Consider the following 9,106-nt stretch of genomic DNA (forward strand, 5'->3'; position numbering starts at 1 on the left):
AATAATAAATACATTAATGAGAGTAGGATGATATTCAATAGACACTTTGCATACTTTGTTGGCAACAGATTCAAAGCTAAATGTCAAGTGATTGTTTACTTGTAATCAAAACATTTTATGTATCAAGTAATAACAAAAAAGCGTAGCTTAAATACTAAAACTTGCAATATTTATGTAAAAGCCAATTTTGAAAGCAAAATATTTGAATAATTTTGAAAGCAGTACTCATCTATGGCTTTAGCATTTATCACAAATTTCTTTCCTGATTATTTAAACATATTGTTTATTTTCTTTTGGTAACTACTAAATTCAATTTTCAGATTATTTTATTTGATGCCTGGGGTTTGTAATATTGTTTCTTCCGATAATCTGACCTGATTTAGCATAGCATTATGGTGTATCTTTCATTATAGAACTATTATTTAAAGAAAGATTCTTGAAATAATTTGAAAATGTATTTAAAATATTTATGATGTGGACACAATTCTTTCCAGGCTTTCTATATAATCATGCCCTTGTTTCAGTTTGCTGCAAGCTACTTCTTAATACTGCATCTGCCACATATTTTGAGAAGAAAACATTCAGTTTTGAAACTGTCTGTTTATCTAAGAAGAGGAAGTAATTGAAAAAAAAATAAATCACAGTATACATGCTACATTATAAAAGGGAATAAAACCTTGCTCATGTTTCTGAGACTACACCATTTACCCCTTTTTGGAAATTTCAACATCCTGCCCTATACTAGGAGGTGTTTCAAAAGAAGTAGCACTTGTAAAAGGATTTTGTTTGTGTATTTTTATTATTCAGTATATAAATAGTAAGAAAATGTATAATACTAGTCTTGCTCAGATATTAAGAGCAATTCATAAATACGGAATCAAATTCCTATAGAAAAAAGCAAAAAGCACATTTTGCATACGTTAGGTCAGTTGAAGACCTTTCAGCAGAAACTCTAAGCTTTCCCAGCAGGATGAGAAACTTCCCAGCCTGTTTTGCTATTGCCAGATAAAATGTACGCCCAAGACTGCTCTGTGTGTGCAATATTTCAGCCACGTTGGAGGCAAAGGAAGTTCTGCCATTGATTTTTCACTAAAACCTAAAATGCTACAGCCTTTGCAGTCTGTCACATTACATGGGTTAATGTAGCACGAGGGGCTGACAGCAACTGTTGCCAGGTTCAGCAACAGAGATACTCAAGATTCACAAGGTGGCATCCAGACCACTATCTGCAAGGATGCTAGAATTTCCTACCAGATATTTCTTCTGGAAAAGCCATATTTTTGTATATCAGAGGATTAATAATTAGAAGTGGTAAGTGGAAAACTAATTTCAGTGTTCAGAAGAAAGTGAAATTAGAGAAAGGGAAGGTTAAAAGAGCCTCTACCTTGCCATTAGAACAGGAAATGCATTCCTAATAGTTTCAACATTAATTTAAATTATACTTTGGGCAAAGGACACTTTAAAAAAACTGCAAAACCTCTTGTTACACTTTTCCAGACATGAAGAAGGAAATAGGCTTAACAAAAATATAAAAATTCTGAAATAGAGCAAAATAATGAAACAAAAAAATAACTAAAATATTGTCTTTTGTGTCTGAAAATTATTGGTAGGAGCAAGGGAATGCTTGATAATTAGCCTTCCAGTTACCCTCTGCTCAAGCCCAGCCACCCCATGGGCAGTGTCATCTCCCACCCATGTCAAGATGGTGCCACTCTGGTCCCATCCTGGAGCAAGAAAGCAGAGGAAAAACTGTTCATTAGACACGCTAATCACATACAGGGCTTAGGAAGGACTAATCTAATTTGTGGTAAGAAATTCAAACTCTCCATTGCTTTTGTGTCTTCAGTTAATCTGTGTTGATCCTTTGCCTACCCTAGGTCATATGGAAAACAACCCAAACAAACCCTACACCTGCATCTAGCCATCAGGAATATTGAAATAAAATCGGGGGGGGGGGGGGGGGGGGGGAAGGAAAAATGGGGGTGGGGTGGGTGTTAATTCTCTTTTCCATTGGTTAATCTGAATTAAACTTCTCAAAAATAAAATATTAACAATGTCTGGTCTTAACATTGACATAAACAGCTTATAAGACATTGTCTATTATTTCTAGTTTCTGTAGGGAATATATATTCCCCTCAATAGCAAAAAGGATTAAATACTGTGGGCAATCTTTTCAACAGCATCTCCATGTTCCTCTTCCTTCCAACATTACAGTTAAGATTAGTATAAAATATTTAGAGAAAATAGATTAGGGAGAATCATATCAGAGAAACTCCTTTGTCCTCCATAGAAGTCTCTATTGTCAGTGGGAAATTTCTGATGAAAGTTTGCTGTAGGGAGAATGTGATGCAATGGTTACTTCCTTTAAAGGCTCTTGAAACCTGTAGTTTCCATATTTCATGATGTCAGAAATAGAAGTGCTTTCCCATATTTGTTTCATAATTAATCTTCTTATGGAACAGCAAGTCTTTCATATTTTAAAATAATTATTAGAATATTTTTCTTTGAATAATTGCAAACACACCATTATGTTCAATCATTTCTGACTTGAAACACTTTGCTCCTGTTTGTTGAATAAAACTGAAATCTACCTTAATTCTGATTTTTGAGCTCTGCCTTTCTAAGGGGCTGCCATACTGAGGCTTGTATGCTGCGCGCTCCTGCTCAGCAGGACTGCCCTTGTGTGCCGTAGCAATCTGCACAGTCCAGAGTGTATGACAAAATCTGGGCAGAGGGTTCCATTCTTTGAAAAGAAGCACAGAAACTAGGACTTCCCAGAGCGACATTGGTAGCACATACAAGCATTAATGTCTATCCAATTAAATTTAAATGAATATATATCAAAACAATAAATGTTTCATTCCTCTCAGAAAAGTAGAGGGAAAATATGCAAAATGTCTCTCCAAAATATAAAGATGTAAGATGTAAGACAGTACGAAGAAAAAAAGCCTTTTAGTCAGTAGACAAAATAAATCATAATGGATGTTGCCTATTATTCCAGAATCACAATAAATTGTTGCTTAGGATTCTGTTTTCCCTCTCATATTTTTATTTCCTCACATTTTATATCAGTATTCCGCATGGAAGTGACCTCTGCTTAGCTCTGGGAAAGCTGTTACATAGCATTAAAGGTTTGGTATGTCCTTTGGCACAGCCCCTAGCAAAATGTGGTGTGAAAGCTGTACCATCTTAGAAGTAGTTTCACACTTATAAAATTCAATTCCACTTTGCTTCCTTATCGCTTCAAGATTATGACTTCTACTGTCAGTAATTATGATGCATTTCTCAGGTCATCTCTGCTGTCCAGCACTCTGGGAACACGGAAGTTTGACACCATCCATTCTTCACCCTCCCTTTCCCACATATATTGCTTAAAAATGAGTGGCTACGTAACACACACGTACCACCGCACAATAAGAGATTTACAGAGGGCCGTATGAGACATCTTACTTTCTTTTTTCTGCTTGCATAGGCTTGTAGTCTGAACTACAACCTAGTCACAAAGATTCTAGAATAATTTCAAAGTCCCATGTAATATTCTTCACTCTCAGCTCTTCTAAAACAGGCCCTGAAACTCTTGGGGGATTTGCATGATGGTCAGATGTGTTCTGTCCAGAATGTGTGGTTTCAAGATAATGAATATTCATATCTGGGCTTCCTTGCACTTTAGTGAAACAACAGAGAATTAAACTGGCAAGGTTTCCAGTTTCTGATGTGCTCAGAGGGCATGGTAACTGTCCATATAGTGGCAGTACCAATTTAAAAATGAAAAATGAAAAAAAAATAAGAAAAAAAAAAAGAATGCATAAGAATTGAGGTGCTGATCTTTTGGTCACTTTCAATGAAGCCGTTCCCTGGATTTGCTGAGTGGTTGCCTCCCACGCCCAAGAAGCTAGCATTTAATAACTGTTTTAAAGCTTGATACAGGTATTTCAGAGTTGTTGATTGAAACTTATCAAAGTTGTTTCTGGGGAAAAAAAAAAGAAAAAAAAGAAAAAAAGATGCATTTTCAAGGTTGGAACGTATTTTGAACCTGTCAGCTTTGACAGTCTATGGTTAAAACATAGTGCAACAGGAAAAAATGAATTTCCAACCCTTAGAATGATGCTTGAGACACAGAGCAGAAACAAGCAAGTCTGCATACTGGCTGATAAGCTTCCTAAATCCTGCAGGGTTTCTTGTACATCACTATCTTTTTAAAAGGTTCATTTAAGCAAGTAATTTAGGGTTGTGAGCTTTTTTTTCCACCTCTCTAGATATGCGGTCTGATGAGTTTAAACAGTAGCACAGCACTTCCTGTCTTTAGCCACACCAGCTTAATCCCCTCAACTCATAAACACACACAATTCATCCAATATTGTCTGGTTGTTTTTTCGTTTTTGGTTGAGTTTTTTTTTAATATTCAGAAAGAGTGACAGAAATTCTGTTCTTGTTAACCTCTCTTCATCTTCTCATTGACCCTTGTGCTAGTTTTGTCTTTCTCCTGACTCTAAGTCATCTAGGTGGGGAAACATTTTCTTTGTTAATTTGCTCTGCATAGTACTTAGTACACAGGGGCTTTGTTGCTAAATCTGGAATTGACTCTGTGTAAGACTGTAGTTACACAGTCCTTGCTAAGAGCCACACGACATTGACGGCAGTATCACAAGGCAGCCTGGAGGCTAAACATGCTGCCCGTCCACCTGGCCCTTGGGACTCTATGCAGACCACTCTAACTAATATTTTGGGAAGGAAATGTTGGATACAGATAGTGCCTACAGTCCTCCAAGGCATATTTATCTGCTGCGTGACCACACCTGGACTCTGTGTAGCCTCTAGCTAACAGATCTATCTTGTCACTAGTGATGTCAGGCAGATGAGAGACATTCAAATTTTCCCTGCGGAAGCCCAGTGCCCTGAGGACATCTGCAAGAAGAGCAACCAACATCTAAGTGACATGAAAGCAGGCTGAATTCAGGAGGGTTTTAAGAACTGTGGAGATGTTTGAATTTTGCTCTCAATAGTTGCCAGGAATAGTTGCTCCTAAGGGTGCATCGTCATGTGCAGTGTCAACATTGCTATTGGTCACAAATCAGATTACTCTTGTGGATGCTGGACAATCACCGCTGCCTAGACCAGGTCAAAAGAAGCCGTGGAACTGGTTCAAACCTGCACTGATACATTCCCAACAGAGTGGATGATGACACTTATTGGCAAGGAAATAAGTGAATGAGGATAAGTGAATGCACTGAATATTAAGTGTCTGGGGCACAAAATGCCAGACAAATATTGGTTTTATTACATTATGTACATTGAGATAGGAAGACAGAGTCCTTGCGGACTGTAAGCATGGGTGCTTCCTACTTCTCTGTACTTACATTGCTGAAGTGGCCTCCTCCTGACATCTCGACCCCCACTTCCCTCCTTCCTGAAGACCTCTTACTATGCAGTCAGAAAAGATGTCAGAGATTTTGGTTATATGATAGAGGTAAATGGCATCATATGGTACAGAGGTTCTGGGTGTAACCATCCAGTATCTCTAGCAAAGGTTCCCTCTTTAAGCATAGTAAAAGGTGGAAGTGAGGCAGATGAGGCTATTTGTGCATTTTCTTACAAGCTGCAGGAAACTCCAAGCTTATAACAAAGCATTTTACTTACAGACAGTGTCTAAACCAATGGTCACCTAGAAAAACCATAATGGTAACTAGAGATTGCCACTGCAAGCACTTATTGATATCTTCTGAAAGTCACATTAAAACTGAATTTGAATCTTACTCCAAGATCAGTACCAGTTTATTATAATACGTGGTGGTTTATTAACAACTAATTGATCTCACTGCTACTTTGTACGTTCTGAATTGGGCTTTACGTAGCCAAGAATAGGACTCATCGACTGCCTTATTGTGTGAGCACAATGTAGTTTTGTAATACTTTTCCAACCATCCTACTAGCTGCTTTTTCCATGCCTGTTCTGTACAGAAAGGACAATACATACTAATGAAATACTGCCTTGGTATTTTGTATTGTAAGCTAGTATTTAAACTTATATCAATCATTTTGTCATATATGAAAGAATAACACCAAGATGAGCCTTTGTTCTTCAAACATTTGAAAATCTTCTTATAGCTTATCTCATGGAAGATCTACCACCTGTCAAACAAAAAGAGCCATTCTTGATTTAGTAGTGAGACAGCATTAAGTTTATATGCAGAATAAAGCCATGGGGTGAGTATTACTGGCCCAGGCTCTATACAGTTATAATCTAAACCTCTCGCAAAATTACTCGTACAGGCTCAAGAAAAATGTGCAAATATTTTCCATTCCAGCTGTCAAAACTATCAACCCATGACAATGAGTGTGAAATCTTAGAAACTGTTATCCTGAAAAGTCATAGTCTAATGCCATGTTCTCTTCTGATGCAGCAAAAATGCATCCTTTTGATCCACGGTGTAAAGATCATTATTGTAGACTGTTTATTTTGAGTAGTTTATACTTTGTCAGAAAGGACATTTCAGGGGGTGCTCACGATCCTTTAGAGGCTGGCAAAACTCTAAGCAAATCTAGGTTGCCAAAATCATATTACCTTTGAATGCCTATATCAGAAAAGTCCCCATAGGCTCTGACCAGTCCAGTCCATTGTATGAGAATTTTTAATGTAGCTTTGTGCTGGGACAAGAAGTGGGAGAGAACAGCAGCCCTAGGGTGGACCTGAGCCACAAGAGCTGCTGTCTTCTGCTGTCAATGTTCCACAAGGATTCTGGAAACAGTCTCCCTATACTCAGGAAAATTATTATCAATTTTGGAGTGCAGAGTATTTTGCCTTTGGGTAAACAGCCATGCACGAGTATGAGACCCGCATCAAGTTTTTGATGCTATCAGTCACAAGATGCTACTGACTTGAAAAAAGCAAGCTGGCAGGAAAAGGCAGGAGGCATATGGAGCTTAGCCTCTCTGTGGCGTGCATAAATCCCAGGGATTAGTGAGAGAGAGCTAGTGTTTCTTCCTAAAATCATTGGTGTATATATACATATACAGCAAAACGTGTGAGTACATACTACTATTCTGTGTTTCAAAGGGGAGTGTTAAGATTTAGGTAAATAATATTTATATGTATGAAGACAATTACTGTATATTTTATGCATAAAGTTTCTATTACCATTTTGTTAGAAACCTGAAGAATTATTTTTCAATACTCTCCTTTTTCCCTTTACAAGATGAGCCCTTGCAAGCCACCACTGCTAAGTGGAATTACATGCAAGGACATGTAGCTTGTTTTAAAAATATAATACAACATTCAGATTCAGATTTTCCATGAGAAGAACAAACTGTCCTTCATGTACAATGAGAGACAACTCTGTAAAATTACACTATAAATTTACTTAGACTAATAGAAAGATGTGTGAATATGATCAAACAGGAATTTGACCACTCCATAGAAAAATATTTGTAATTTACAGAAGCTAAAAGCAATTAATGAAAAAAAAAAGCAAAGTGACATCTAAAATCTATGGAAAGATTTAAAATATTCTAAAAAATGACATGTGCAAAAGAGCTGAAAGCAACCAGGACTGATATTTATTGCCAAATTCTACGGAAGCACACAGACATTCAATTATCAGCTATAAAATCCTATCCTGCTAAGCATGATAATGATTCTATAGTACTGACAGGTTTTTTTAAGTCCTGACCACTGTAGCTATGACTGAATGCAACAGGATTCATAAGCACCTAGCTATTCTAAAAAAATCTTTCAAATTTTGTTTACAGAAAAAAAGTAGTATTTAATTCAACAGCAATAGATGGAAATTGCATTTGTATTTTTATCAACAGTAATGGGTAGGAGTTTCTTGACAAGTCATGAACTCACTTATGCTGCATAATCTTGTTAAGCAATTAGTCTTAAAATTCATTTCACTATATCTTTAATTTTGTTTTCATGTGAAACTTAGACACATTATTTCTATATGTAAAACCTACATACAGGATAAGGCACAGAATAATAATGCCCCTGGAAGCCAGAAGACAATATATCAAAAACAAATAAGACACACAAGATACTTGAGTCTTATACGATACCGTTATCTCAAGCAGATATGTCTTTCCCAGACGACAGCTTCTTCAGAGCTGTCTGATTGAGCTGTTGGCCCAGCACTTGGACAGATGAGCCTAGCTGTCATTCAGACAGCGTTTCATCACCACCGAAATGCTACGCAGCTCCCCAGACTTTCAGTTCCTTCTCTCCTGCATTCCAGCAGGTGAAATGAACGCTGATTCAGCAGACGTGGTAGGTCACCCCGAGTCCCCCACTCTCTGTGCCTTCTCCTCCTCTTGAGCCCTTGAATCAGCTTCATAGCTAGCGTACAAAAGAAAAAAATTGCATTTGCAAAACTCATCATGTTGTTTTCTCAAGAGAGTTAGTAATAGACAGGCTATAGCTTTAGACTGTTGGTGTGCACGGATTGACATTTGCTGTACCTCCTGTAAACTGTCACCGCTGGGACTTGCACACGTTCCTTTGCCAGATCAGTACAGGCGGCTGTATCTCTTTCTTTAATACTGTGCTCTTTTCAAGAATTTAAAACATGAACTTTCTGACTTGGTAGTGTCAGAGGGTACTAATGCGAAGGCGATTAGGAAGGGATGCCTCCTCAGTGTCTGCTCTTGTGATGCATAAGCCCATCAGCTCTCGGCGGGCACGCTGGCACGCTGCCGGCAGCGCACTGTCTGCTGTGATCTTTGCTGGAGCTCCTGCAGACACCCGTATGGCTTGGGCTGCTGCCGTACGCTACTCCTTTGTGGAGCTGTTGGATGATGGGGTGAAGCAATGTTCGGCTCTAGTTAGTGGAGTCAAGTCTTACAAGCCTTTGGTTTTGGCCTACTACCTGCTTAGCCTGGTGTCCCCTTGGCTTCCTCCACATGTCAGGTGGTGGTCCAGCCCTGTCTTCCCCTTTTTTTGGCTGTTTTTCTCAACAAACGTGTTTCAGCATAGGGTTCTGTAGAAAACTATTTTACTTAGAATGTTGAATTTAAGTACTTTCAATTATTTTGTGGAATACCAAAATGCCACTGAAGGAAATGGAAAATAATATTTAACAGAAAATTTCATCACAGCAGAGAGAATGAAAAA

This window comes from Grus americana, chromosome 1, assembly GCF_028858705.1.
Source record: "Grus americana isolate bGruAme1 chromosome 1, bGruAme1.mat, whole genome shotgun sequence".
Classification (NCBI taxonomy): domain Eukaryota; kingdom Metazoa; phylum Chordata; class Aves; order Gruiformes; family Gruidae; genus Grus; species Grus americana.